At 44.6% G+C, this 22,724-nt stretch overlaps 13 non-coding genes and 35 pseudogenes across 13 annotated transcripts; all 48 read left to right on the top strand.

Annotated features, from left to right (window-relative positions):
- Window positions 1–264: 264 nt before the first annotated feature.
- On the top strand, window positions 265–383 carry LOC136733303 (5S ribosomal RNA). Its single transcript, XR_010810194.1, has one exon. It is a non-coding gene; the product is annotated as a 5S ribosomal RNA (ribosomal RNA).
- A 209-nt stretch (window positions 384–592) lies between these two features.
- On the top strand, window positions 593–711 carry LOC136733339 (5S ribosomal RNA). Its single transcript, XR_010810228.1, has one exon. It is a non-coding gene; the product is annotated as a 5S ribosomal RNA (ribosomal RNA).
- A 220-nt stretch (window positions 712–931) lies between these two features.
- On the top strand, window positions 932–1,050 carry LOC136733551 (uncharacterized; annotated as a pseudogene).
- Window positions 1,051–1,270: 220 nt separating this feature from the next.
- Window positions 1,271–1,389, top strand: LOC136733688 (uncharacterized; annotated as a pseudogene).
- A 222-nt stretch (window positions 1,390–1,611) lies between these two features.
- LOC136733409 (uncharacterized) lies at window positions 1,612–1,730 on the top strand (annotated as a pseudogene).
- A 216-nt stretch (window positions 1,731–1,946) lies between these two features.
- LOC136733351 (5S ribosomal RNA) lies at window positions 1,947–2,065 on the top strand. The gene has a single exon (XR_010810233.1). It is a non-coding gene; the product is annotated as a 5S ribosomal RNA (ribosomal RNA).
- A 216-nt stretch (window positions 2,066–2,281) lies between these two features.
- On the top strand, window positions 2,282–2,399 carry LOC136733596 (uncharacterized; annotated as a pseudogene).
- Window positions 2,400–2,615: 216 nt separating this feature from the next.
- On the top strand, window positions 2,616–2,734 carry LOC136733768 (uncharacterized; annotated as a pseudogene).
- Window positions 2,735–2,949: 215 nt separating this feature from the next.
- Window positions 2,950–3,068, top strand: LOC136733440 (uncharacterized; annotated as a pseudogene).
- A 216-nt stretch (window positions 3,069–3,284) lies between these two features.
- Window positions 3,285–3,403, top strand: LOC136733550 (uncharacterized; annotated as a pseudogene).
- Window positions 3,404–3,623: 220 nt separating this feature from the next.
- LOC136733687 (uncharacterized) lies at window positions 3,624–3,742 on the top strand (annotated as a pseudogene).
- Window positions 3,743–3,964: 222 nt separating this feature from the next.
- LOC136733290 (5S ribosomal RNA) lies at window positions 3,965–4,083 on the top strand. The gene has a single exon (XR_010810182.1). It is a non-coding gene; the product is annotated as a 5S ribosomal RNA (ribosomal RNA).
- A 216-nt stretch (window positions 4,084–4,299) lies between these two features.
- Window positions 4,300–4,418, top strand: LOC136733458 (uncharacterized; annotated as a pseudogene).
- Window positions 4,419–4,634: 216 nt separating this feature from the next.
- On the top strand, window positions 4,635–4,752 carry LOC136733283 (5S ribosomal RNA). Its single transcript, XR_010810175.1, has one exon. It is a non-coding gene; the product is annotated as a 5S ribosomal RNA (ribosomal RNA).
- A 216-nt stretch (window positions 4,753–4,968) lies between these two features.
- On the top strand, window positions 4,969–5,087 carry LOC136733765 (uncharacterized; annotated as a pseudogene).
- Window positions 5,088–5,303: 216 nt separating this feature from the next.
- LOC136733335 (5S ribosomal RNA) lies at window positions 5,304–5,422 on the top strand. The gene has a single exon (XR_010810224.1). It is a non-coding gene; the product is annotated as a 5S ribosomal RNA (ribosomal RNA).
- Window positions 5,423–5,647: 225 nt separating this feature from the next.
- LOC136733744 (5S ribosomal RNA) lies at window positions 5,648–5,766 on the top strand. The gene has a single exon (XR_010810271.1). It is a non-coding gene; the product is annotated as a 5S ribosomal RNA (ribosomal RNA).
- A 219-nt stretch (window positions 5,767–5,985) lies between these two features.
- On the top strand, window positions 5,986–6,104 carry LOC136733593 (uncharacterized; annotated as a pseudogene).
- Window positions 6,105–6,319: 215 nt separating this feature from the next.
- On the top strand, window positions 6,320–6,438 carry LOC136733370 (uncharacterized; annotated as a pseudogene).
- Window positions 6,439–6,647: 209 nt separating this feature from the next.
- On the top strand, window positions 6,648–6,766 carry LOC136733286 (5S ribosomal RNA). Its single transcript, XR_010810178.1, has one exon. It is a non-coding gene; the product is annotated as a 5S ribosomal RNA (ribosomal RNA).
- Window positions 6,767–6,976: 210 nt separating this feature from the next.
- On the top strand, window positions 6,977–7,095 carry LOC136733710 (uncharacterized; annotated as a pseudogene).
- A 209-nt stretch (window positions 7,096–7,304) lies between these two features.
- Window positions 7,305–7,423, top strand: LOC136733344 (uncharacterized; annotated as a pseudogene).
- A 219-nt stretch (window positions 7,424–7,642) lies between these two features.
- On the top strand, window positions 7,643–7,761 carry LOC136733605 (uncharacterized; annotated as a pseudogene).
- A 215-nt stretch (window positions 7,762–7,976) lies between these two features.
- On the top strand, window positions 7,977–8,095 carry LOC136733733 (5S ribosomal RNA). The gene has a single exon (XR_010810270.1). It is a non-coding gene; the product is annotated as a 5S ribosomal RNA (ribosomal RNA).
- A 549-nt stretch (window positions 8,096–8,644) lies between these two features.
- Window positions 8,645–8,763, top strand: LOC136733433 (uncharacterized; annotated as a pseudogene).
- Window positions 8,764–8,981: 218 nt separating this feature from the next.
- LOC136733597 (uncharacterized) lies at window positions 8,982–9,100 on the top strand (annotated as a pseudogene).
- Window positions 9,101–9,315: 215 nt separating this feature from the next.
- On the top strand, window positions 9,316–9,434 carry LOC136733573 (uncharacterized; annotated as a pseudogene).
- Window positions 9,435–9,643: 209 nt separating this feature from the next.
- LOC136733748 (uncharacterized) lies at window positions 9,644–9,762 on the top strand (annotated as a pseudogene).
- A 215-nt stretch (window positions 9,763–9,977) lies between these two features.
- Window positions 9,978–10,096, top strand: LOC136733387 (uncharacterized; annotated as a pseudogene).
- Window positions 10,097–10,312: 216 nt separating this feature from the next.
- LOC136733443 (uncharacterized) lies at window positions 10,313–10,431 on the top strand (annotated as a pseudogene).
- A 216-nt stretch (window positions 10,432–10,647) lies between these two features.
- LOC136733545 (uncharacterized) lies at window positions 10,648–10,766 on the top strand (annotated as a pseudogene).
- Window positions 10,767–10,975: 209 nt separating this feature from the next.
- Window positions 10,976–11,094, top strand: LOC136733696 (uncharacterized; annotated as a pseudogene).
- Window positions 11,095–11,309: 215 nt separating this feature from the next.
- On the top strand, window positions 11,310–11,428 carry LOC136733273 (5S ribosomal RNA). The gene has a single exon (XR_010810166.1). It is a non-coding gene; the product is annotated as a 5S ribosomal RNA (ribosomal RNA).
- Window positions 11,429–11,647: 219 nt separating this feature from the next.
- LOC136733460 (uncharacterized) lies at window positions 11,648–11,766 on the top strand (annotated as a pseudogene).
- A 224-nt stretch (window positions 11,767–11,990) lies between these two features.
- LOC136733519 (uncharacterized) lies at window positions 11,991–12,109 on the top strand (annotated as a pseudogene).
- Window positions 12,110–12,329: 220 nt separating this feature from the next.
- On the top strand, window positions 12,330–12,449 carry LOC136733684 (uncharacterized; annotated as a pseudogene).
- A 215-nt stretch (window positions 12,450–12,664) lies between these two features.
- Window positions 12,665–12,783, top strand: LOC136733445 (uncharacterized; annotated as a pseudogene).
- A 216-nt stretch (window positions 12,784–12,999) lies between these two features.
- Window positions 13,000–13,118, top strand: LOC136733343 (5S ribosomal RNA). Its single transcript, XR_010810232.1, has one exon. It is a non-coding gene; the product is annotated as a 5S ribosomal RNA (ribosomal RNA).
- A 221-nt stretch (window positions 13,119–13,339) lies between these two features.
- On the top strand, window positions 13,340–13,458 carry LOC136733542 (uncharacterized; annotated as a pseudogene).
- Window positions 13,459–13,674: 216 nt separating this feature from the next.
- Window positions 13,675–13,793, top strand: LOC136733586 (uncharacterized; annotated as a pseudogene).
- A 218-nt stretch (window positions 13,794–14,011) lies between these two features.
- Window positions 14,012–14,130, top strand: LOC136733406 (uncharacterized; annotated as a pseudogene).
- A 224-nt stretch (window positions 14,131–14,354) lies between these two features.
- LOC136733487 (uncharacterized) lies at window positions 14,355–14,473 on the top strand (annotated as a pseudogene).
- A 215-nt stretch (window positions 14,474–14,688) lies between these two features.
- Window positions 14,689–14,807, top strand: LOC136733738 (uncharacterized; annotated as a pseudogene).
- A 214-nt stretch (window positions 14,808–15,021) lies between these two features.
- Window positions 15,022–15,140, top strand: LOC136733668 (uncharacterized; annotated as a pseudogene).
- Window positions 15,141–15,356: 216 nt separating this feature from the next.
- On the top strand, window positions 15,357–15,475 carry LOC136733385 (5S ribosomal RNA). The gene has a single exon (XR_010810237.1). It is a non-coding gene; the product is annotated as a 5S ribosomal RNA (ribosomal RNA).
- A 209-nt stretch (window positions 15,476–15,684) lies between these two features.
- LOC136733626 (uncharacterized) lies at window positions 15,685–15,803 on the top strand (annotated as a pseudogene).
- Window positions 15,804–16,024: 221 nt separating this feature from the next.
- LOC136733439 (uncharacterized) lies at window positions 16,025–16,143 on the top strand (annotated as a pseudogene).
- Window positions 16,144–22,326: 6,183 nt separating this feature from the next.
- LOC136733269 (U5 spliceosomal RNA) lies at window positions 22,327–22,441 on the top strand. Its single transcript, XR_010810162.1, has one exon. It is a non-coding gene; the product is annotated as a U5 spliceosomal RNA (small nuclear RNA).
- Window positions 22,442–22,724: the final 283 nt, after the last annotated feature.

The raw sequence follows: 22,724 nt of genomic DNA, 5'->3' as shown, positions 1-22,724 counted from the left end.
CAGTTCTGAAGGCGAAAGGGGGTCAAACACAGTATTAGTATGGTGTTCCTAATAATCCTTTAGGTGAGTTCATCGTAGCTCTTAATACTCTCTTTCTGTCTGGAGGAGATATAATTGAAGTATTGTACACGTACCCGGCTACTTTCAACACCCATTGCTGCACTGATATTTTTCCCTCCATTTTTCTTTATCCATTTTTTTTTTGCTGGAAGTTCCGTCAATACCCGTCAGCCTTTAAGAGACTTCATGCAGCCAGGCTTCTCGGCTTGCGGCCACACCGTCCTGAATGTGCCCGATCTCGTCAGATCTCGGAAGCTAAACGGGGCAGGGCCTGGTCAGTACTTGGATGGGAGACCTCCGAGAAATACCAGGTGCTGCAAGCCTTTTACGTCTCCTGGGTAACTTCATCGTAGCTCTTAATACTCTCTTTCTGTCTGGAGGAGATATAATTGAAGAATTGTACACGTACTAGGCTACTTTCAACACCCTTTGCTGCACTGGTATATTTCCCTCTATTTTTCTTTTTTTTTTTGCTGGCAGTTCCGTCAATACCCGCCAGCCTTTAAGAGATATCATGCAGCCAGGCATCTCGGCTTGCGGCCACACCATCCTGAACGCGCCCGATCTCGTCAGATTTCGGAAGCTAAATGGGGCAGGGCCTGGTCAGTACTTGGATGGGAGACCTCCTAGAAATACCAGGTGCTGCAAGCTTTTTACGTCTCCTGGGTAACTTCATCGTAGCACTTAATACTCTCTTTCTGTCTGGAGGAGATATAATTGAAGTATTGTACACGTACTCAGCTACTGTCAACACCCTTTGCTGCACTGATATTTTTCAATCCACTTTTCTTTTTTTTTTTTTTTTTTTTTTGCTGGAAGTTCCGTCAATACCCGCCAACCTTTAAGAGACATCATGCAGCCAGGCCTTGCGGCTTGCGGCCTCACCGTCCTGAACGCGCCCGATCTCGTCAGATCTCAGAAGCTAAACGGGGCAGGACCTGGTCAGTACTTGAATGTGAGACCTCCTGGAAATACCTGGTGCTGCAAGCTTTTACGTCTCCTGGGTAATTTTATCGTAGCTCTTAATACTCTCTTTCTGTCTGGAGGAGATATAATTGAAGTATTGTACACGTACCCAGTTACTTTCAACACCCTTTGCTGCACTGATATTTTTCCCTCCATTTTTCTATTTTTTTTTTTTTTTTTTCTTGCTGGAAGTTCCATTAATTCCCTCCAGCGTTTAAGAGACATCATGCAGCCAGGCCTCTTGGCTTGCAACCACACCGTCCTGAACGCGCCCCATCTCGTCAGATCTCGGAAGCTAAACGGGGCAGGGCCTGGTCATTACTTGAATGTGGGACCTCCTGGAAATACCTGGTGCTGCAAGCTTTTTACGTCTCCTGGGTAACTTTATCGTAGCTCTTAACACTCTCTTTCTGTCTGGAGGAGATATAATTGAAGAATTGTTCACGTAACCGGCTACTTTCAACACCCTTTGCTGCACTGATATTTTTCCCTCCATTTTTCTATTTATTTTTTTCTTTTTTTTTTGCTGGAAGTTCCGTCAATACCCGCCAGTCTTTAAGAGACATCATGCAGCCAGGACTCTCGGCTTGTGGCCACACCGTTCTGAATGCGCCCGATCTCGTCAGATCTTGGAAACTAAACGGGGCAGGGCCTGGTCAGTACTTGGATGGGAGACCTCCTGGAAATACCTGGTGCTGCAAGCTTTTTACGTCTCCTGGGTAACTTCATCGTAGCTCTTAATACTCTCTATCTGTCTGGAGGTGTTATAATTGAGGAATTGTACACGTACCCGGATACTTTCAACACCCTTTGCTGCACTGATATATTTCCCTCCATTTTTCTTTTTTCTTTTATTTTTTGCTGGAAGTTCCGTCAATACCCTCCAGCCTTTAAGAGACTTCATGCAGCCAGGCCTCTTGGCTTGCGGCCACACCGTCCTGAACGCGCCCGATCTCGTCAGATCTCGGAAGCTGAACAGGGCAGGGCCTGGTCAGTACTTGGATGGGTGACCTCCTGGAAATACCAGGTGCTGCAAGCTTTTTTCGTCACTTGGGTAACTTCATCGTAGCTCTTAATACTCTCTTTCTGTCTGGAGGAGATATAATTGAAGTATTGTACACGTACCCGGCTACTTTCAACACCCATTGCTGCACTGATATTTTTCCCTCCATTTTTCTTTTTCTTTATTAATTTTTCTGGAAGTTCCGTCAATATCCGCCAGCCTTTAAGAGACATCATGCAGCAAGGCCTCTTGGCTTGCGGCCACACCGTCCTGAACGCGCCCGATCTCGTCAGATCTCGGAAGCTAACGGGGCAGGACCTGGTCAGTACATGAATGAGAGACCTCCTGGAAATACCAGGTGCTGCAAGCTTTTTACGTCTCCTGGGTAACTTCATCATAGCTCTTAATACTCTCTTTCAGTCTGTAGGAGATATTATTGAAGAATTGTACACGTACCCGGCTACTTTCAAAACCCTTTGCTGCACTGATATTTTTCCCTCCATTTTTCTTTTTTCTTTTTTTTTTGGCTGGAAGTTTCGTCAATACCCGCCAGCCTTAAAGAGACATCATGCAGCCGGGCCTCTCGGCTTTCGGCCACACCGTCCTGAACGCGCATGATATCGTCAGATCTCGGAAGCTAAACGGGGCAGGACCTGGTCAGTACTTGAATGTGAGACCTCCTGGAAATACCAGGTGCTGCAAGCTTTTACGTCTCCTGGGTAACTTTATCGTAGCTCTTAATACTCTCTATCTGTCTGGAGGAGATATAATTGAAGTATTGTACACGTACCCAGCTACTGTCAACACCATTTGCTGCACTGATATTTTTCCATCCATTTTTCTTTTTTTTTTTTTTTTTTGCTGGAAGTTCCGTCAATACCCGCCAACCTTTAAGAGACATCATGCAGCCAGGCCTCTCGGCTTGTGGCCACACCGTCCAGAATGCGCCCGATCTCGTCAGATTTCGGAAGCTAAATGGGGCAGGGCCTGGTCAGTACTTGGATGGGAGACCTCCTAGAAATACCAGGTGCTGCAAGCTTTTTACGTCTCCTGGGTAACTTCATCGTAGCACTTAATACTCTCTTTCTGTCTGGAGGAGATATAATTGAAGTATTGTACACGTACTCAGCTACTGTCAACACCCTTTGCTGCACTGATATTTTTCAATCCACTTTTCTTTTTTTTTTTTTTTTTTGCTGGAAGTTCCGTCAATACCCGCCAACCTTTAAGAGACATCATGCAGCCAGGCCTTGCGGCTTGCGGCCTCACCGTCCTGAACGCGCCCGATCTCGTCAGATCTCAGAAGCTAAACGGGGCAGGACCTGGTCAGTACTTGAATGTGAGACCTCCTGGAAATACCTGGTGCTGCAAGCTTTTACGTCTCCTGGGTAATTTTATCGTAGCTCTTAATACTCTCTTTCTGTCTGGAGGAGATATAATTGAAGTATTGTACACGTACCCAGTTACTTTCAACACCCTTTGCTGCACTGATATTTTTCCCTCCATTTTTCTATTTTTTTTTTTTTTTTTTCTTGCTGGAAGTTCCAGCAATTCCCTCCAGCGTTTAAGAGACATCATGCAGCCAGGCCTCTTGGCTTGCAACCACACCGTCCTGAACGCGCCCCATCTCGTCAGATCTCGGAAGCTAAACGGGGCAGGGCCTGGTCATTACTTGAATGTGGGACCTCCTGGAAATACCTGGTGCTGCAAGCTTTTTACGTCTCCTGGGTAACTTTATCGTAGCTCTTAACACTCTCTTTCTGTCTGGAGGAGATATAATTGAAGAATTGTTCACGTAACCGGCTACTTTCAACACCCTTTGCTGCACTGATATTTTTCCCTCCATTTTTCTATTTATTTTTTTCTTTTTTTTTTGCTGGAAGTTCCGTCAATACCCGCCAGTCTTTAAGAGACATCATGCAGCCAGGACTCTCGGCTTGTGGCCACACCGTTCTGAACGCGCCCGATCTCGTCAGATCTCGGAAGCTAAACGGGGCAGGGCCTGGTCAGTACTTGGATGGGAGACCTCCTAGAAATACCAGGTGCTGCAAGCTTTTTACGTCTCCTGGGTAACTTCATCGTAGCTCTTAATACTCTCTATCTGTCTGGAGGTGTTATAATTGAGGAATTGTACACGTACCCGGCTACTTTCAACACCCTTTGCTGCACTGATATATTTCCCTCCATTTTTCTTTTTTCTTTTATTTTTTGCTGGAAGTTCCGTCAATACCCTCCAGCCTTTAAGAGACTTCATGCAGCCAGGCCTCTTGGCTTGCGGCCACACCGTCCTGAACGCGCCCGATCTCGTCAGATCTCGGAAGCTGAACGCGGCATGGCCTGGTCAGTACTTGGATGGGTGACCTCCTGGAAATACCAGGTGCTGCAAGCTTTTTTCGTCACTTGGGTAACTTCATCGTAGCTCTTAATACTCTCTTTCTGTCTGGAGGAGATATAATTGAAGTATTGTACACGTACCCGGCTACTTTCAACACCCATTGCTGCACTGATATTTTTCCCTCCATTTTTCTTTTTCTTTATTAATTTTTCTGGAAGTTCCGTCAATATCCGCCAGCCTTTAAGAGACATCATGCAGCAAGGCCTCTTGGCTTGCGGCCACACCGTCCTGAACGCGCCCGATCTCGTCAGATCTCGGAAGCTAACGGGGCAGGGCCTGGTCAGTACTTGGATGGGTGACCTCCTGGAAATACCAGGTGCTGCAAGCTTTTTACGTCTCCTGGGTAACTTCATCATAGCTCTTAATACTCTCTTTCAGTCTGTAGGAGATATTATTGAAGAATTGTACACGTACCCGGCTACTTTCAAAACCCTTTGCTGCACTGATATTTTTCCCTCCATTTTTCTTTTTTCTTTTTTTTTTTGCTGGAAGTTTCGTCAATACCCGCCAGCCTTAAAGAGACATCATGCAGCCGGGCCTCTCGGCTTTCGGCCACACCGTCCTGAACGCGCATGATATCGTCAGATCTCGGAAGCTAAACGGGGCAGGACCTGGTCAGTACTTGAATGTGAGACCTCCTGGAAATACCAGGTGCTGCAAGCTTTTACGTCTCCTGGGTAACTTTATCGTAGCTCTTAATACTCTCTATCTGTCTGGAGCAGATATAATTGAAGTATTGTACACGTACCCAGCTACTGTCAACACCATTTGCTGCACTGATATTTTTCCATCCATTTTTCTTTTTTTTTTTTTTTTTTTGCTGGAAGTTCCGTCAATACCCGCCAACCTTTAAGAGACATCATGCAGCCAGGCCTCTCGGCTTGCGGCCACACCGTCCTAAATGCGCCCGATCTCGTCAGATCTCGGAAGCTAAACGGGGCAGGACCTGGTCAGTACTTGGATGGGAGACCTCCTAGAAATACCAGGTGCTGCAAGCTTTTTACGTCTCCTGGGTAACTTCATCGTAGCTCTTAATACTCTCTCTCTGTCTGGAGGAGATATAATTGAAGTATTGTACACGTATCCAGCTACTGTCAACACCCTTTGCTGCACTGATATTTTTCCATCCATTTTTCTTTTTTCTTTTTTTTCTTTTTTTTTTTTCTGGAAGTTCCGTCAATACCCGCTAACCTTTAAGAGACATCATGCAGCCAGGCCTTTCGGCTTGTGGCCACACCGTCCTGAATGCGCCCGATCTCGTCAGATCTCGGAAGCTAAACGGGGCAGGGCCTGGTCAGTACTTGGATGGGAGACCTCCTAGAAATACCAGGTGCTGCAAGCTTTTTACGTCTCCTGGGTAACTTCATCGTAGCTCTTAATACTCTCTTTCTGTCTCCAGGAGATATAATTGAAGAATTGTACACGTACCCGGCTACTTTCAACACCCTTTCCTGCACTGATATTTTTCCCTCCATTTTTCTATTTTTTTTTTTTTTTTTTTGCTGGAAATTCCGTCAATACCCGCCAGCCTTTAATAGACATCATGCAGCCATGCATCTCGGCTTGCGGCCACACCATCCTGAACGCGCCCGATCTCGTCAGATCTCGGAAGCTAAACGGGGCAGGACCTGGTCAGTACATGAATGTGAGACCTACTGGAAATACCTGGTGCTGTAAGCTTTTACGTCTTCTGGGTAACTTTATCGTAGCTCTTAATACTCTCTATCTGTCTGGAGGAGATATAATTGAAGTATTGTACACGTACCCAGCTACTGTCAACACCATTTGCTGCACTGATATTTTTCCATCCATTTTTCTTTTTTTTTTTTTTTTTTGCTGGAAGTTCCGTCAACACCCGCCAACCTTTAAGAGACATCATGCAGCCAGGCCTTTCGGCTTGTGGCCACACCGTCCTGAATGCGCCCGATCTCGTCAGATCTCGGAAGCTAAACTGGGCAGGGCCTGGTCAGTACTTGGATGGGAGACCTCCTAGAAATACCAGGTGCAGCAAGCTTTTTACGTCTCCTGGGTAACTTCATCGTAGCTCTTAATACTCTCTTTCTGTCTCCAGGAGATATAATTGAAGAATTGTACACGTACCCGGCTACTTTCAACACCCTTTGCTGCACTGGTATATTTCCCTCTATTTTTCTTTTTTTTTTTGCTGGCAGTTCCGTCAATACCCGCCAGCCTTTAAGAGACATCATGCAGCCAGGCATCTTGGCTTGCGGCCACACCATCCTGAACGCGCCCGATCTCGTCAGATCTTGGAAGCTAAACGGGGCAGGGCCTGGTCAGTACTTGGATGGGAGACCTCCTAGAAATACCAGGTGCTGCAAGCTTTTTACGTCTCCAGGGTAACTTCATCGTAGCTCTTAATACTCTCTTTCTGTCTCCAGGAGATATAATTGAAGAATTGTACACGTACCCGGCTACTTTCAACACCCTTTGCTGCACTGGTATATTTCCCTCTATTTTTCTTTTTTTTTTTTGCTGGCAGTTCCGTCAATACCCGCCAGCCTTTAAGAGACATCATGCAGCCAGGCATCTTGGCTTGCGGCCACACCATCCTGAACGCGGCCGATCTCGTCAGATCTCGGAAGCTAAACGGGGCAGGACCTGGTCAGTACATGAAAGTGAGACCTCCTGGAAATACCTAGTGCTGCAAGCTTTTACGTCTCCTGGGTAACTTTATCGTAGCTCTTAATACTCTCTTTCTGTCTGGAGAATATATAATTGAAGAATTGTACACGTACCCGTCTACTTTCAACACCCTTTGCTGCACTGGTATTTTTCCCTCTATTTTTCTTTTTTTGTTTTGCTGGCAGTTCCGTCAATACCCGCCAGCCTTTAAGAGACATCATGCAGCCAGGCATCTCGGCTTGCGGCCACACCATCCTTAACGCGCCAGATCTCGTCAGATCTCGGAAGCTAAACGGGGCAGGGCCTGGTCAGTACTTGGATGGGAGACCTCCTAGAAATACCAGGTGCTGCAAGCTTTTTACGTCTCCTGGGTAACTTCATCGTAGCTCTTAATACTCTCTTTCTGTCTCCAGGAGATATAATTGAAGAATTGTACACGTACCCGGCTACTTTCAACAGCCTTTCCTGCACTGATATTTTTCCCTCCATTTTTCTATTTTTTTTTTTTTTTTTTTGCTGGAAATTCCGTGAATACCCGCCAGCCTTTAAGAGACATCATGCAGCCAGGCATCTCGGCTTGCGGCCACACCATCCTGAACTCGCCCGATCTCGTCAGATCTTGGAAGCTAAACGGGGCAGGACCTGGTCAGTACATGAATGTGAGACCTCCTGGAAATACCTGGTGCTGCAAGCTCTTACGTCTCCTGGGTAACTTTATCGTAGCTCTTAATTCTCTCTTTCTGTCTGGAGGAGATATAATTGAAGAATTGTACACGTACCCAGCTACTGTCAACACCCTTTGCTGCACTGATATTTTTCCATCCATTTTTCTTTTTTTTTTTTTTTATTGCTGGAAGTTCCGTCAATACCCGCCAACCTTTAAGAGACATCATGCAGCCAGGCCTCTTGGCTTGTGGCCACACCGTCCTGAATGCGCCCGATCTCGTCAGATCTCGGAAGCTAAACGGGGCAGGGCCTGGTCAGTACTTGGATGGGAGACCTCCTAGAAATACCAGGTGCTGCAAGCTTTTTACGTCTCCTGGGTAACTTCATCGTAGCTCTTAATACTCTCTTTCTGTCTCCAGGAGATATAATTGAAGAATTGTACACGTACCCGGCTACTTTCAAAACCCTTTGCTGCACTGGTATTTTTCCCTCTATTTTTCTTTTTTTTTTTTGCTGGCAGTTCCGTCAATACCCGCCAGCCTTTAAGAGACATCATGCAGCCAGGCCTTTTGACTTGTGGCCACACCATCCTGAACGCGCCCGATCTTGCCCGATCTTGTCAGATCTTGGAAGCTAAACGGGGCAGGACCTGGTCAGTACTTAAATGTGAGACCTCCTGGAAATACCAGGTGCTGCCAGCTTTTTACGTCTCCTGGGGAACTTCATCGTAGCTCTTAATACTCTCTTTCTGTCTGGAGAAGATATAATTGAAGAATTGTACATGTACCCGGCTACTTTCAACACCCTTTGCTGCACTGGTATTTTTCCCTCTATTTTTCTTTTTTTTTTTCGCTGGCAGTTCCGTCAATACCCGCCAGCCTTTAAGAGACATCATGTAGCCAGGCATCTCGGCTTGCGGCCACACCATCCTGAACGCGCCAGATCTCGTCAGATCTCGGAAGCTAAACGGGGCATGGCCTGGTCAGTACTTGGATGGGAGACCTCCTAGAAATACCAGGTGCTGCAAGCTTTTTACGTCTCCTGGTAACTTCATCGTAGCTCTTAATACTCTCTTTCTGTCTCCAGGAGATATAATTGAAGAATTGTACACGTACCCGGCTACTTTCAACACCCTTTCCTGCACTGATATTTTTCCCTCCATTTTTCTATTTTTTTTTTTTTTTTTTTGCTGGAAATTCCGTCAATACCCGCCAGCCTTTAAGAGACATCATGCAGCCAGGCATCTCGGCTTGCGGCCACACCATCCTGAACTCGCCCGATCTCGTCAGATCTTGGAAGCTAAACGGGGCAGGACCTGGTCGGTACTTGAATGTGAGACCTCCTGGAAATACCTGGTGCTGCAAGCATTTACGTCTCCTGGGTAACTTTATCGTAGCTCTTAATACTCTCTATCTGTCTGGAGGAGATATAATTGAAGAATTGTACACGTACTAGGCTACTTTCAACACCCTTTGCTGCACTGATATTTTTCCCTCTATTTTTCTTTTTATTTTATTTTTTTGCTGGAAGTTCCGTCAATATCCGCCAGCCTTTAAGAGACATCATGCAGCCAGGCCTCTTGGCTTGTAGTCACACTGTCCTGAACGCGCCCGATCATATCAGATTTCGGAAGCTAAACGGGGCAGGGCCTGGTCAGTACTTGGATGTGTGACCTCCTGGAAATACCAGGTGCTGCAAGCTTTTTACGTCTCCTGGGTAACTTCATCGTAGCTCTTAATACTCTCTTTCTGTCTCCAGGAGATATAATTGAAGAATTGTACACGTACCCGGCTACTGTCAACACCCTTTGCTGCACTGGTATATTTCCCTCTATTTTTCTTTTTTTTTTTGCTGGCAGTTCCGTCAATACCCGCCAGCCTTTAAGAGACATCATGCAGCCAGGCATCTCGGCTTGCGGCCACACCATCCTGAACGCGCCCGATCTTGTCAGATCTCGCAAGCTAAACGGGGCAGGACCTGGTCAGTACATGAATGTGAGACCTCCTGGAAATACCTCGTGCTGCAAGCTTTTACGTCTCCTGGGTAACTTTATCGTAGCTCTTAATACTCTCTATCTGTCTGGAGGAGATATAATTGAAGTATTGTACACGTACCCAGCTACTGTCAACACCCTTTGCTGCACTGATATTTTTCCATCCATTTTTCTTTTTTTTTTTTTTTTTTGCTGGAAGTTCCGTCAATACCCGCCAACCTTTAAGAGACATCATGCAGCCAGGCCTCTCGGCTTGCGGCCACACCATCCTGAATGCGCCCGATCTCGTCAGATCTCGGAAGCTAAACGGGGCAGGCCCTGGTCAGTACATGGATGGGAGACCTCCTAGAAATACCAGGTGCTGCAAGCCTTTTACGTCTCCTGGGTAACTTCATCGTAGCTCTTAATACTCTCTTTCTGTCTCCAGGAGATATAATTGAAGAATTGTCCACTTACTAGGCTACTTTCAACACCCTTTGCTGCACTGATATTTTTCCCTCCATTTTTCTTTTTATTTTATTTTTTTGCTGGAAGTTCCGTCAATATCCGCCAGCCTTTAAGAGACATCATGCAGCCAGGCCTCTTGGCTTGTAGTCACACCGTCCTGAACGCTCCCGATCATATCAGATTTCGGAAGCTAAACGGGGCAGGGCCTGGTCAGTACTTGGATGGGAGACCTCCTAGAAATACCTGGTGCTGCAAGCCTTTTACGTCTCCTGGGTAACTTCATCGTAGCTCTTAATACTCTCTTTCTGTCTCCAGGAGATATAATTGAAGAATTGTACACGTACTAGGCTACTTTCAACACCCTTTGCTGCACTGATATTTTTCCCTCTATTTTTCTTTTTATTTTATTTTTTTGCTGGAAGTTCCGTCAATATCCGCCAGCCTTTAAGAGACATCATGCAGCCAGGCCTCTTGGCTTGTAGTCACACTGTCCTGAACGCGCCCGATCATATCAGATTTCGGAAGCTAAACGGGGCAGGGCCTGGTCAGTACTTGGATGTGTGATCTCCTGGAAATACCAGGTGCTGCAAGCTTTTTACGTCTCCTGGGTAACTTCATCGTAGCTCTTAATACTCTCTTTCTGTCTCCAGGAGATATAATTGAAGAATTGTACACGTACCCGGCTACTTTCAACACCCTTTGCTGCACTGGTATATTTCCCTCTATTTTTCTTTTTTTTTTTGCTGGCAGTTCCGTCAATACCCGCCAGCCTTTAAGAGACATCATGCAGCCAGGCATCTCGGCTTGCGGCCACACCATCCTGAACGCGCCCGATCTCGTCAGATCTCGCAAGCTAAACGGGGCAGGACCTGGTCAGTACATGAATGTGAGACCTCCTGGAAATACCTCGTGCTGCAAGCTTTTACGTCTCCTGGGTAACTTTATCGTAGCTCTTAATACTCTCTATCTGTCTGAAGGAGATATAATTGAAGTATTGTACACGTACCCAGCTACTGTCAACACCCTTTGCTGCACTGATATTTTTCCATCCATTTTTCTTTTTTTTTTTTTTTTTTGCTGGAAGTTCCGTCAATACCCGCCAACCTTTAAGAGACATCATGCAGCCAGGCCTCTCGGCTTGCGGCCACACCATCCTGAATGCGCCCGATCTCGTCAGATCTCGGAAGCTAAACGGGGCAGGGCCTGGTCAGTACATGGATGGGAGACCTCCTAGAAATACCAGGTGCTGCAAGCCTTTTACGTCTCCTGGGTAACTTCATCGTAGCTCTTAATACTCTCTTTCTGTCTCCAGGAGATATAATTGAAGAATTGTCCACTTACTAGGCTACTTTCAACACCCTTTGCTGCACTGATATTTTTCCCTCCCTTTTTCTATTTTTTTTTTTTTTTTTTTGCTGGAAGTTCCGTCAATACTTGCCAGCCTTTAAGAGACATCATGCAGCCAGGTCTCTTGGCTTGCGGCCACACCGTCCTGAACGCGCCTGATCTCATCATATCTCGGAAGCAAAACGGGGCAGGGCCTGGTCAGTACTTGGTTGGGTGACCTCCTGGAAATGCCAGGTGCTGCAAGCTTTTTACGTCTCCTGGGTAACTTCATCGTAGCTCTTAATACTCTCTTTCTGTCTGGAGGAGATATAATTGAAGAATTGTACACGTATCCGGCTACTTTCAAAACCCATTACTGCACTGATATTTTTCCCTCCATTTTTCTTTTTCTTTTTTTTTTTTTTTTTTTTGCTGGAAGTTCCGTCAATACCCGCCAGCCATTAAGAGACATCATGCAGCCAGGCCTCTCGGCTTGCGGCCACACCATCCTGAACGCGCCCGATCTCGTCAGATCTCGGAATTTAAACGGGGCAGGGCCTGGTCAGTACTTTTATGGGTGACCTTCTGGAAATACGAGGTGCTGCAAACTTTTTACGTCTCCTGGGTAACTTCATCGTAGCTCTTAATACTCGCTTTCTGTCTGGAGGAGATATAATTGAAGTATTGTACACGTACCCGGCTACATTCAACACCCTTTCCTGCAGTGATATTTTTCCCTCCATTTTTCTATTTTTTTTTTTTTTTTTTTTCTTGGATGTTCCGTCAATACCCGCCAGCCTTTTAGAGACATCATGCAGCCAGGCGTCTTGGCTTGTGTGCCACACCATCCTGAATGCGCCCGATCTCGTCAGGTCTCGGAAGCTAAACGGGGCAGGTCCTGATCAGTACTTGGATGGGTGACCTCCTGGAAATACCATGTAATGCAAGCATTTTACGTATCCTGTGTAACTTCATCGTAGCTCTTAATACTCTCTTTCTGTCTGAAGGAGATATAATTGAAGTATTGTAAACGTACCCGGCTACTTTCAACACCCTTTGCTGCACTGATATTTTTCCCTCCATTTTTCTTTTTTCATTTTTTTTTGCTGGAAGTTCCGTCAATACCCTCCAGCCATTTAGAGACATCATGGAGCCAGGCCTCTTGGCTTGCGGCCACACTGTCCTGAACGTGCCCGATCTCGTCAGACCTTGGAAACTAAACGGGCCAGGGCCTGGTTAGTACTTGGATGGGTGACCTCCTGGAAATACCAGGTGATGCAAGCTTTTTACGTATCCTGTGTAACTTCATCGTAGCTCTTAATACTCTCTTACAGTCCGGAGGAGATATAATTGAAGAATTGTACACGTACCCGGCTACTTTCAACACCCTTTGCTGCACTGATATATTTCCCTCCATTTTTCTTTTTTCTTTTATTTTTTGCTGTAAGTTCCGTCAATACCCTCCAGCCTTTAAGAGACTTCATGCAGCCAGGCCTCTCGGCTTGCGGCCACACCGTCTTGAACGCGCCCGATCTCGTCAGATCTCGGAAGCTGAACGGGGCAGGGCCTGGTCAGTACTTGGATGGGTGACCTCCTGGAAATAACAGGTGCTGCAAGCTTTTTTCGTCAATGGGTAACTTCATCATAGCTCTTTATACTCTCTTTCTGTCTGGAGGAGATATAATTGAAGAATTGTACACGTACCCGGCTACTTTCAACACCCTTTCCTGCACTGATATTTTTCCCTCCATTTTTCTATTTTTTTTTTTTTTTTTTTTTTTCTGGAAATTCCTTCAATACCCGCCAGCCTTTAAGAGACATCATGCAGCCAGGCGTCTCGGCTTGTGGCCACACCGTCCTGAATGCGCACGATCTCGTCAGATCTTGGAAGCTAAACGGGGCAGGGCCTGGTCAGAACTTAGATGGGAGACCTCCTGGAAATACCAGGTGCTGCAAGCTTTTTACATCACTTGGGTAATTTCATCGTAGCTCTTAATACTCTCTTTCTGTCTGGAGGAGATATAATTGAAGTATTGTACACGTACCCGGCTACTTTTAACACCCTTTGCTGCACTGATATTTTTCCCTCCAGTTCTCTTTTTTCTTCTTCATTTTGCTGGAAGATCCGTCAATACCCACCAGCCTTTAAGAGACATCATGCAGCCAGGCCTCTTGGCTTGCGGCCACACCATCCTGAACGCGCCCGATCTCGTCAGATCTCGGAAACGAAACGGGGCAGGACCTGGTCAGTACTTGGATAGGAGATCTCCTGGAAATACCAGGTGCTGCCAGCTTTTTACGTCTGCTGGGTAACTTTATCGTAGCTCTTAATACTCTCTTTCAGTCTGGAGGAGATATAATTGAAGTATTGTACATTTACCCAGCTACTTTTAACACCCTTTGCTGCACTGATATTTTTGCCTCCATTTTTCTTTTTCTTTTTTTTTTTTCTGCTGGAAGTTCCGTCAATACCCGCCAACCTTTAAGAGACATCATGCAGCCAGGCGTCTCGGCTTGTGGCCACACCGTCCTGAATGCAACCGATCTCGTCAGATCTCGGAAGCTAAACGGGGCAGTGCCTGGTCTGTACTTGGATGGGTGACCTCCTGGAAATACCAGGTGCTGCAAGCTTTTTACTTCTCCTGGGTAACTTTATCGTAGCTCCTAATACTCTCTTTCTGTCTGGAGGAGATATAATTGAAGTATTGTACACGTACCCGGCAACTTTCAACACCCTTTGCTGCACTGATATTCTTGCCTCCGTTTTTCTTTTTTTTTTTTTTTTTTTTTTTTTTGCTGGAAATTCCGTCAATACCCGCCAGCCTTTAAGAGACATCATGCAGCCAGGCATCTCGGCTTGCGGCCACACCATCCTGAACGCGCCCGATCTCGTCAGATCTCGGAAGCTAAACGGGGCAGGACCTGGTCAGTACTTGAATGTGAGACCTCCTGGAAATACCTGGTGGTGCAAGCTTTTACGTCTCCTGGGTAACTTTATCGTAGCTCTTAATACTCTCTTTCAGTCTGGAGGAGATATAATTGAAGAATTGTACACGTACCCGGTTACTTTCAACACCCTTTGCTGCAGTGGTATTTTTCCCTCCATTTTTCTTTTTTCTTTTTTATTTTGCTGGAAGTTCCGTCAATACCCTCCAGCCTTTAAGAGACATCATGCAGCCAGGCCTCTTGGCATGCGGACACATTGTCCTGAACGCGCCCGAACTCATCAGATCTCGGAAGCTAAACGGGGCAGGACCTGGTCAGTACTTGAATGTGAGACCTCCTAGAAATACCTGGTGCTGCAAGCTTTTACGTCTCCTGGGTAACTTCATCGTAGCTCTTTATACTCTCTTTCTGTCTGGAGGAGATATAATTGAAGTATTGTACACGTACCCGGCTACTTTTAACACCCTTTGCTGCACTGATATTTTTCCCTCCATTTTTCTTTTTTCATTTTTTTTTGCTGGAAGTTCTGTCAATACCCTCCAGCCATTTAGAGACATCATGCAGCCAGGCCTCTTGGCTTGCGGCCACACCGTCCTGAACGCGCCCGATGTCGTCAGACCTTGGAAACTAAACGGGCCAGGGCCTGGTTAGTACTTGGATGGATGACCTCCTGGAAATACCAGGTGATGCAAGCTTTTTACTTATCCTGTGTAACTTCATCGTAGCTCTTAATACTCTCTTTCAGTCTGGAGGAGATATAATTGAAGAATTGTACACGTACCCGGCTACTTTCAACATCCTTTGCTGCACTGATATTTTTCCCTCCATTTTTCTTTTTTCTTTTTTTTTTTGCTGGAAGGTCCGTCAAAACCCGCCCGCCTTTAAGAGACATCATGCTGCCAGGCCTCTCGGCTTGCGGCCACGCCGTCCTGAACGCGACCGATCTCATCAGATCTCGGAAGCTAAACAGGGCAGGGCCTGGTCAGTACTTGGATGGGTGACCTCCTGGAAATACCAGGTGCTGCAAGCTTTATACGTCTCCTGGGTAACATCATCGTAGATCTTAATATTCTCTTTCTGTCTGGAGGAGATATAATTGAAGAAATGTACACGTACCCGGCTACTTTCAACACCCTTTGCTGAACTGATATTTTTCCCTCCATTTTTCTTTTTTTATTTGCTGGAAGTTCCGTCAACACCCGTCAGCCTTTAAGAGACATCATGCAGCCAGGCCTCTCGGCTTGCGGCTACACCGTCCTGGACGCACCCCGTCTCGTCAGATCTCGGAAGCTAAACGGGGCATGGCCTGGTCAGTACTTGGATGGGAGATCTCCTAGAAATACCAGGTGCTGCAAGCTTCTTACGTCTCCTGGGTAACTTCATCGTAGCTCTTAATACTCTCATTCTGTCTGGAGGAGATATAATTGAAGAATTGTACACGTTCCCGGCTACTTTCAACACCCTTTCCTGCACTGTTATTTTTCCCTCCATTTTTTTATTTTTTTATTTTTTATTTTTTGCTGGAAATTCCGTCAATACCCGCCAGCCTTTAAGAGACATCATGCAGCCAGGCATCTCGGCTTGCGGCCACACCGTCCTGAACGTGCCCGATCTCGTCAGACCTTGGAAACTAAACGGGCCAGGGCCTGGTTAGTACTTGGATGGGTGACCTCCAGGAAATACCAGGTGATGCAAGCTTTTTACGTCTCCTGGGTAACTTCATCGTAGCTCTTAATACTCTTTATCTGTCTGGAGGAGATATAATTGAAGTATTGTACACTTTGTCTTAGGGACAGTCTGGCTAGCAGTGACTGAGTGGTTGACAGACGACAAGCAACGGAATGTACGTGCTCTGTGATGTCATAACAGTCAGCTGAGAGAGGCTCGTGATGTCATCGCTGAGCTGTCTGTCTGTCTGTCTGTCTCTCTCTCTCTCTTTCTCTCTCTCTCTCTCTCTCTCTTCCTCTCAATTCAATTAATTTGTATTGTCAAAGCAATTGGACATACATACATACATATATATATATATATACATACATACATACATCCATACATGCTAGAAAGTCATTACTATGTTATCTTAAAGGCTAACTAAGCAGAACATATATCATTATAGAACAGAGTTCATAGGTCAACACATGGTTTTAGGGAACAGGCACGTAGGTCATACCGTTTGACAATGTCTCCAAGGTTCTCATCGTAAATAACAAACAGAAATCAAACTATCTTCTGGGCTGACCTTCTAGCTTGACCGTATCTTTCTTAAGTATACAAGAGAGAAAAACAGGTGTAAGAAAATAATTTCTAATTTTCCTTCTACACATATATACATACATACATACATATGTAGCGTTATGTTGGGTGTATTTGGATAAGAGCATTTGGGCTCTGAGCTGAAGCACTGATCTAAAGAAGACCTCTCCCCCCCCAAAGTTATCAGATTTCCTTAGCTCATCAGCTTGGAACTGGTTTGCATCAAAGTGACAGTTTTGGGGAGGATGGCACCGAGAAGAGGCCAAATAGTTTGGAATTCTGCTATGAGATGTCTGGAGAAAGGGGCCTGTAGGTGATAAAAACTCTTTGAAGTGGATGAGAGCCGAAATCCCGACATAGAGCTACGAACCCAGGCCAACCGGCATTTCCAAAAGATGGCATGGATTGACATCAGTCATAAATAAAGCCTCCCTCCAATAGGACACTGGGGGCTGAAACCGAAATCCAATCTCAAGAACTCAGGGACCAATCACCTACTGATCTGACAGACTATAAGGAACAGCGGACAGTCTTTCTCTCTCTCTCTCTCTCACCTGAACCAGAAACTCGCTGCCACAGCTCAACCTGTAGCTCTGTTGCCAGAACCGGAATCAGAAACCAACCAAGTCTTTGCCGGCAACAGAAGAGTTAAACTGGGAGAAGGAGATTGAGCGAATAATTATTTTAAAGGACTTTATTAAATAAATAACTTCACAGACCCACCTGATCAGTGGAGTTTTACAGCTGGACAATTGACTAAGTCGACTGAATACGAAAGTGTCAGTCACTTAAATAGCTATTTGAGTCTTAAGAAACTTGACCCTTGGAACAAACAGGGCCCTGCTTTCCTCAAAGACTTTGTCTTCAAGTAACTACGGTGGAACCCTGCTTACAAAGAAGATTTTGTGCACAACCTTGGAGCCTTCAAACCAATGGAAAATCTGTTTGGAAAAGACTCTACATTCGCGAAACCCCAACTTCCAGGTGCATCGACTGAGTGGAAGTTCTTGGACAAAGCCGAACCGGACTGCCTTTGTTCCAAACCACACGGACCTCGTGCCGTGTGCTGTTATCTGAGCCCGAAGCCAGAGAGGCCTCTCTGCGACGAAGTTCAGATAAGTTTAACAGTTTGGAGTTTGTGATTCATGACATTTAAGAAATCAATTAGAAATGTTAATCTGTGATTCATAACTCTAGAATGTGTAATATCATTTAGTTTTCTTAAATATAAATGTGAGTTGCATTAAACTGTTTTGTTGATAATTTTAGAAATAAAATCTGTCAACGCCGAGAAATATCTTCTCATTCCTGTTTAACTGTTTAGTCTGAAATTGACACAAGTTAATAGACATTAGATTATTGGTGGCCCTGCCTATCCTTAATCATTGAATAATAATCAGTTAAGGGAAATTGTGGTAACAAATAGGATCTTTCTCGGCACCTAAACGTAAATGAGACTGATATATATATAACGAGAAGTTACCTGACATAAATACTAACCTGCGTAGTTATTTAATGTCTGACTAATAATACTAAGGAGAGACTCACCTTCGTCTTACTAACCGGTATTGTAGTCAATGTGTTTATAACCTTTTTTGTTTAACGATTTGTTAAACGGAATGTACGTGCTCTGTGATGTCATAGCAGTAAGCTGAGAGAGGCTCGTCATGTCATCGCTGAGCTGGCTGGCTGGCTCTCTGTGTGTGTGTGTGTGTGTGTGTGTGTGTCTCTCTGTCTGTCTGTCTGTCTGTCTCTCTCTCTCTCTCTTACTCTCTCTCTCTCCCTCTCAATTCAATTCATTTGTATTGTCAAAGCAATTGGACATGCATACATACATACATACATATATATGGAAAATAAACAATATGTGTACATCTCTTTCTGCATTAGTGGTGCCCTCACAGATGTGCAAGTTACATGACAGACAGACAGACAGACACTCACACACACTTTCACACACACACACACACACACACTTTCACAGACAGACAGACAGACAGACACACACACACACACACACACACACTTGTATACCTGACACGTATAGAAGACTGGATAGGGAGATATAAATAGCAATGGGGAGACTCTTGTACTTGGTGTGGCTCTATCCATATAGTGGGGCCAGCAGCCACTTAGCAGGTGCAGCAATAGAAGCTCAGCCTGGGGAGACTGGATTTAGCATTTCCTCTCCATTTTGATAACTATCCATAATCATTTCTGCAAAATACTTCTATGATACCTATGTATGTTTTTTACTTGTACTATATTATACTATCAAGTATCAGTGTACACATACAATGTGACCTGTTACATTAATACAGAGGCCACGGAAGGCCAGATCACTAATAGCCACTGTCCCCTGATATTACACTTTTTTACAATCACTTTGGCACTCATTTCAGAACCTTGATGTCATTTTTCAAAACTCTAGACACCCGATGATCAAAATGCACATTTTTCAAAACTCTAACACTTTTTTACAATTGCTTGGATACAATACACATCAACCTCAGATCATTTGTTCATTGAACTAAAATGACACAACTTAACATCAAAGTATTACCATTTCAAAATGCAATTCACACATTACATCTGAGATCACTGTCTATTCATTTCATTACAAAGATCTAACTATCAATTGATACAGCTGCTCAAAATGATAAGTGACTGTTGCATTACTCTTAATGCATAATTTTATGGAAACTGACAAACAATATTCCATGTTTCGATCATGAAAGTTTCAGGATAATGAGATCCATTGACATCAATAAACGAGGAGCATGAACCAGTTGGACTACATTATCTATGGATGTAATATTTCATCATCATTCATCATCATGTAGCACTTTTCCACACCATGTTTGCAGTGTGGAAGGAAAGTTAGAATTTTTTTCTCTAATACCTGTTTTTCTCTCTTGTATACTTAAGAAAGATAAGGTCAAGCTAGAAGGTCAGGCCAGAAGGTAGTTTGATTTCTGTTTGTTATTTACGATGAGAATCTTGGAGACAATGTCAAACAGTATGATTGAAGTGCCTGCTCCCTAATCCATGTGTTGATCTATGAACTCTGTCCTATAATGATATAAATTCTGCTTAGCTAACTTTTAAGATAACATAGTAATGACTTTCTGATTATAACCAGCTCTTTGATTTTTGTGTATAAAAGCTCTGACTGTTAAAATGAAGGCAGAGCGACTTTGGGATCTACTTGAGTCACTGTTCCTCTCCACGCTGCGTGTATTAAAGGCATTGCAACTAACGCTCCAACCTGGTTGAAGATGATTGTTCTTCCACATCAGATTTGACATTACTGTATGTATGCAGGCCCTTGTAATTGCTTTTCCAATACTGCCAACTGGTTATTGATGATTGATTTCACATTGTGGTACGAGTATCGAGTGAAATGAGTGCTATCCACCCCAGCAACACAGTGATAACATGGAGCCGGCAAGTCATCCAGGTCACAATAGAGGTCAAGCAGTGGGAGGAGGAAGACGTGGTGGTCAAAGGAATGGAAGGGGACATGCACCCCTTCTGAGAGGTGGTCGTGGGCCTCGTCATAGAGGAGGGCTTAGGCCTCACCAGAGAGGCAGCCATGGGCCTCATTTGAGAGGTGTTGGGGGAACGTGGTAGAGGACAAGGCCACGGACCAGACAGCGGCAGCAACAGCAAATAGTGTCCAGTGAAATCCGAGAAATAGTTGTAGAGCATGTTGTAAATCATGGCATGACCATGACTGAGGCAGCTACAATGATTCAATCAAACCTCAGAATCAACTCAGGATCAACTGTGGCCTCAATCATCAGAAATGTCCGTACTGAGAAGCGGCAAGTCTTCAGCATGCACTAAACATTAGGCTACTCTCAATTGTCAAATGACTGTATACTGCATACCAATGTGTAGCACAGAGTATAGTGTGCCTTTTGAAAGAAATGCAGACAGAGTGAAGCAGCTGATGACTGAGTATGTTCAGGTATGTTCAGTTTCAAGATGCCTCTTGTGAAAAATGGTTGTGAGAACCTGAACCTGAACACAGGGCTGATGGAAATTCAGAAGTACAGTAATCAATCCTTTGTTTTACACTAAGCCAGGTGAGGAACACTGCAGTTGACATTTTACTGTAGTTTTGTTATTTTTTGTAGCTAATTATTGTTGCATGGCTTCAAAGAAACCTATGGTGTGATTTGATTGTATTGCATCAATACATTTCAGATTTTGTTCAATGATTCCACTGTGTCTGTAGTATTCTCTCTACTAGTCCTTTTACAGTGATGTATTTATGTGTAGTACCATAATGAAACATGTATCACATATTTTGTACTACAATATTTAATGATTATACGAACAACTACACAGTGAAACTATCGGTATCTTCTGTGTGGGTGATCTAAATAAATGTTACTATGGTATTTCATGATAAATGAATTATTTGAACCAACAAGTCTGCAAGTGCAAGGTTTCTTTAAAGATATGAATGCACAATGCAATGTTTTGAACATTGGACAGCCTGTGTTACAAGTGATGACCGTTTTGAGTTTTGTGTCTAGAGTTTTGAAAAATGACATCAAGGTTCTGAAATTAGTGACAAAGTGATTGTAAAAAACTGTATATTCATCCTATTTAATGTGCTCTTTTAAAATGTACTTTTCTTTTTTGTTGCCATTTTTGTTCTACCAATGTTTCAGTTGTTAGCCAAAGATTGACAGAGTACATCTCATACACACAGGCCAGACAGCAAGGATTTCTTTTTGAAATTCAATTACAAATGCTGCATGAACTCATCAATACGATTAGAGCTCCTGAAAGCAATATAACTAACTCACTCTACAGCATCTCATTAGCAGTGAAAAGAAACCAAGAAAGTTGGGACAGTCGACTGTTTACCACTATGTAACATCACCTTTTCTTTTAATAACACTTATTAAGCACTTGGGCACTGAAGACACCACTTGGTTAAGTTTAGCAAGTGGGATTTCCCCCCATTCATCCATTATGCATTTCCTCAGCTGCGCAACTGCACAGGGCCTTCGTTGTCTTAATTTGCACTTCATAGTGCGCCACACATTCTCAATTCGGAGACAGGTCAGGACTGCAGGCAGGCCATGCTAGCACCCGCACTCTCTGCCTACGCAACCATGCGCTTGTAATCTGGGCAGAATGTGGTTTGGCGTTATCCTGCTGAAAAATGCAGGGATGTCCCTGGAAAAGACGATGTCTGGATGGCAGCATATGTTGCTCCAAAATGTGTACATCTCTTTCTGCAAAAATAGTGCCCTCACAGATGTGCGAGTTACATGACAGACAGACACTCATACACACTGTCACACCCACACACACACACACACTTTCACAGACAGACACACGCACACACACTCACTTTCACACAGAGACAGACACACAAACACAGAGACAGACACACACACACTCACTTTCACACAGAGACACACAAACACATACACTTTCACACAGACACACACACACATACATACATACATACATACATATATAAGGAAAAGAAACAATACATTTAAAAATCACAAAAAGATGTAATAAAGTACAGAAAATCTAAATGTAATAAAATGTGATCTTTAATACACACAAATATGTATGGCTGGTCGGATGCGTCTTGGACTCGGGTTCCTCTTCATTACGTATAATGCTTTTGCCTTTTGCTATAGCTTTCCGTGGAGGGGATCGTGGGTGAGTTTGTACCATTCTTGGGAGGCTCTGCCTTGTTGGGGCGGAGCTGTGATCCAGGTGAACAGCAGATCGGACATAGGTGGGCATGTGGGCGGAGGAGGAAGGCCGGTCAAGCAAATAAGCTTGCTAAGGTACGCAGCAGCAGCAAGCAGCCCCACCATCCAGTCAGCCAGCCAGTCTGGCTGGCAGTGACTGAGTGGTTGACAGACGGCAAGCAACGGAATGTACGTGCTCTGTGATGTCATAGGAGTCACCTGAGAGAGATGTTTGTGATGTCATCGCTGAGCTGGCTGGCTCTGTGTGTCTTGCTGGCTGTGTGTGTGTGT

This window comes from Amia ocellicauda, unplaced genomic scaffold (assembly GCF_036373705.1).
Source record: "Amia ocellicauda isolate fAmiCal2 unplaced genomic scaffold, fAmiCal2.hap1 HAP1_SCAFFOLD_36, whole genome shotgun sequence".
Classification (NCBI taxonomy): Eukaryota; Metazoa; Chordata; class Actinopteri; order Amiiformes; family Amiidae; genus Amia; species Amia ocellicauda.
Note: the sequence above shows the minus strand (reverse complement) of the source record. Positions and strands in the feature narration are given on the sequence as shown.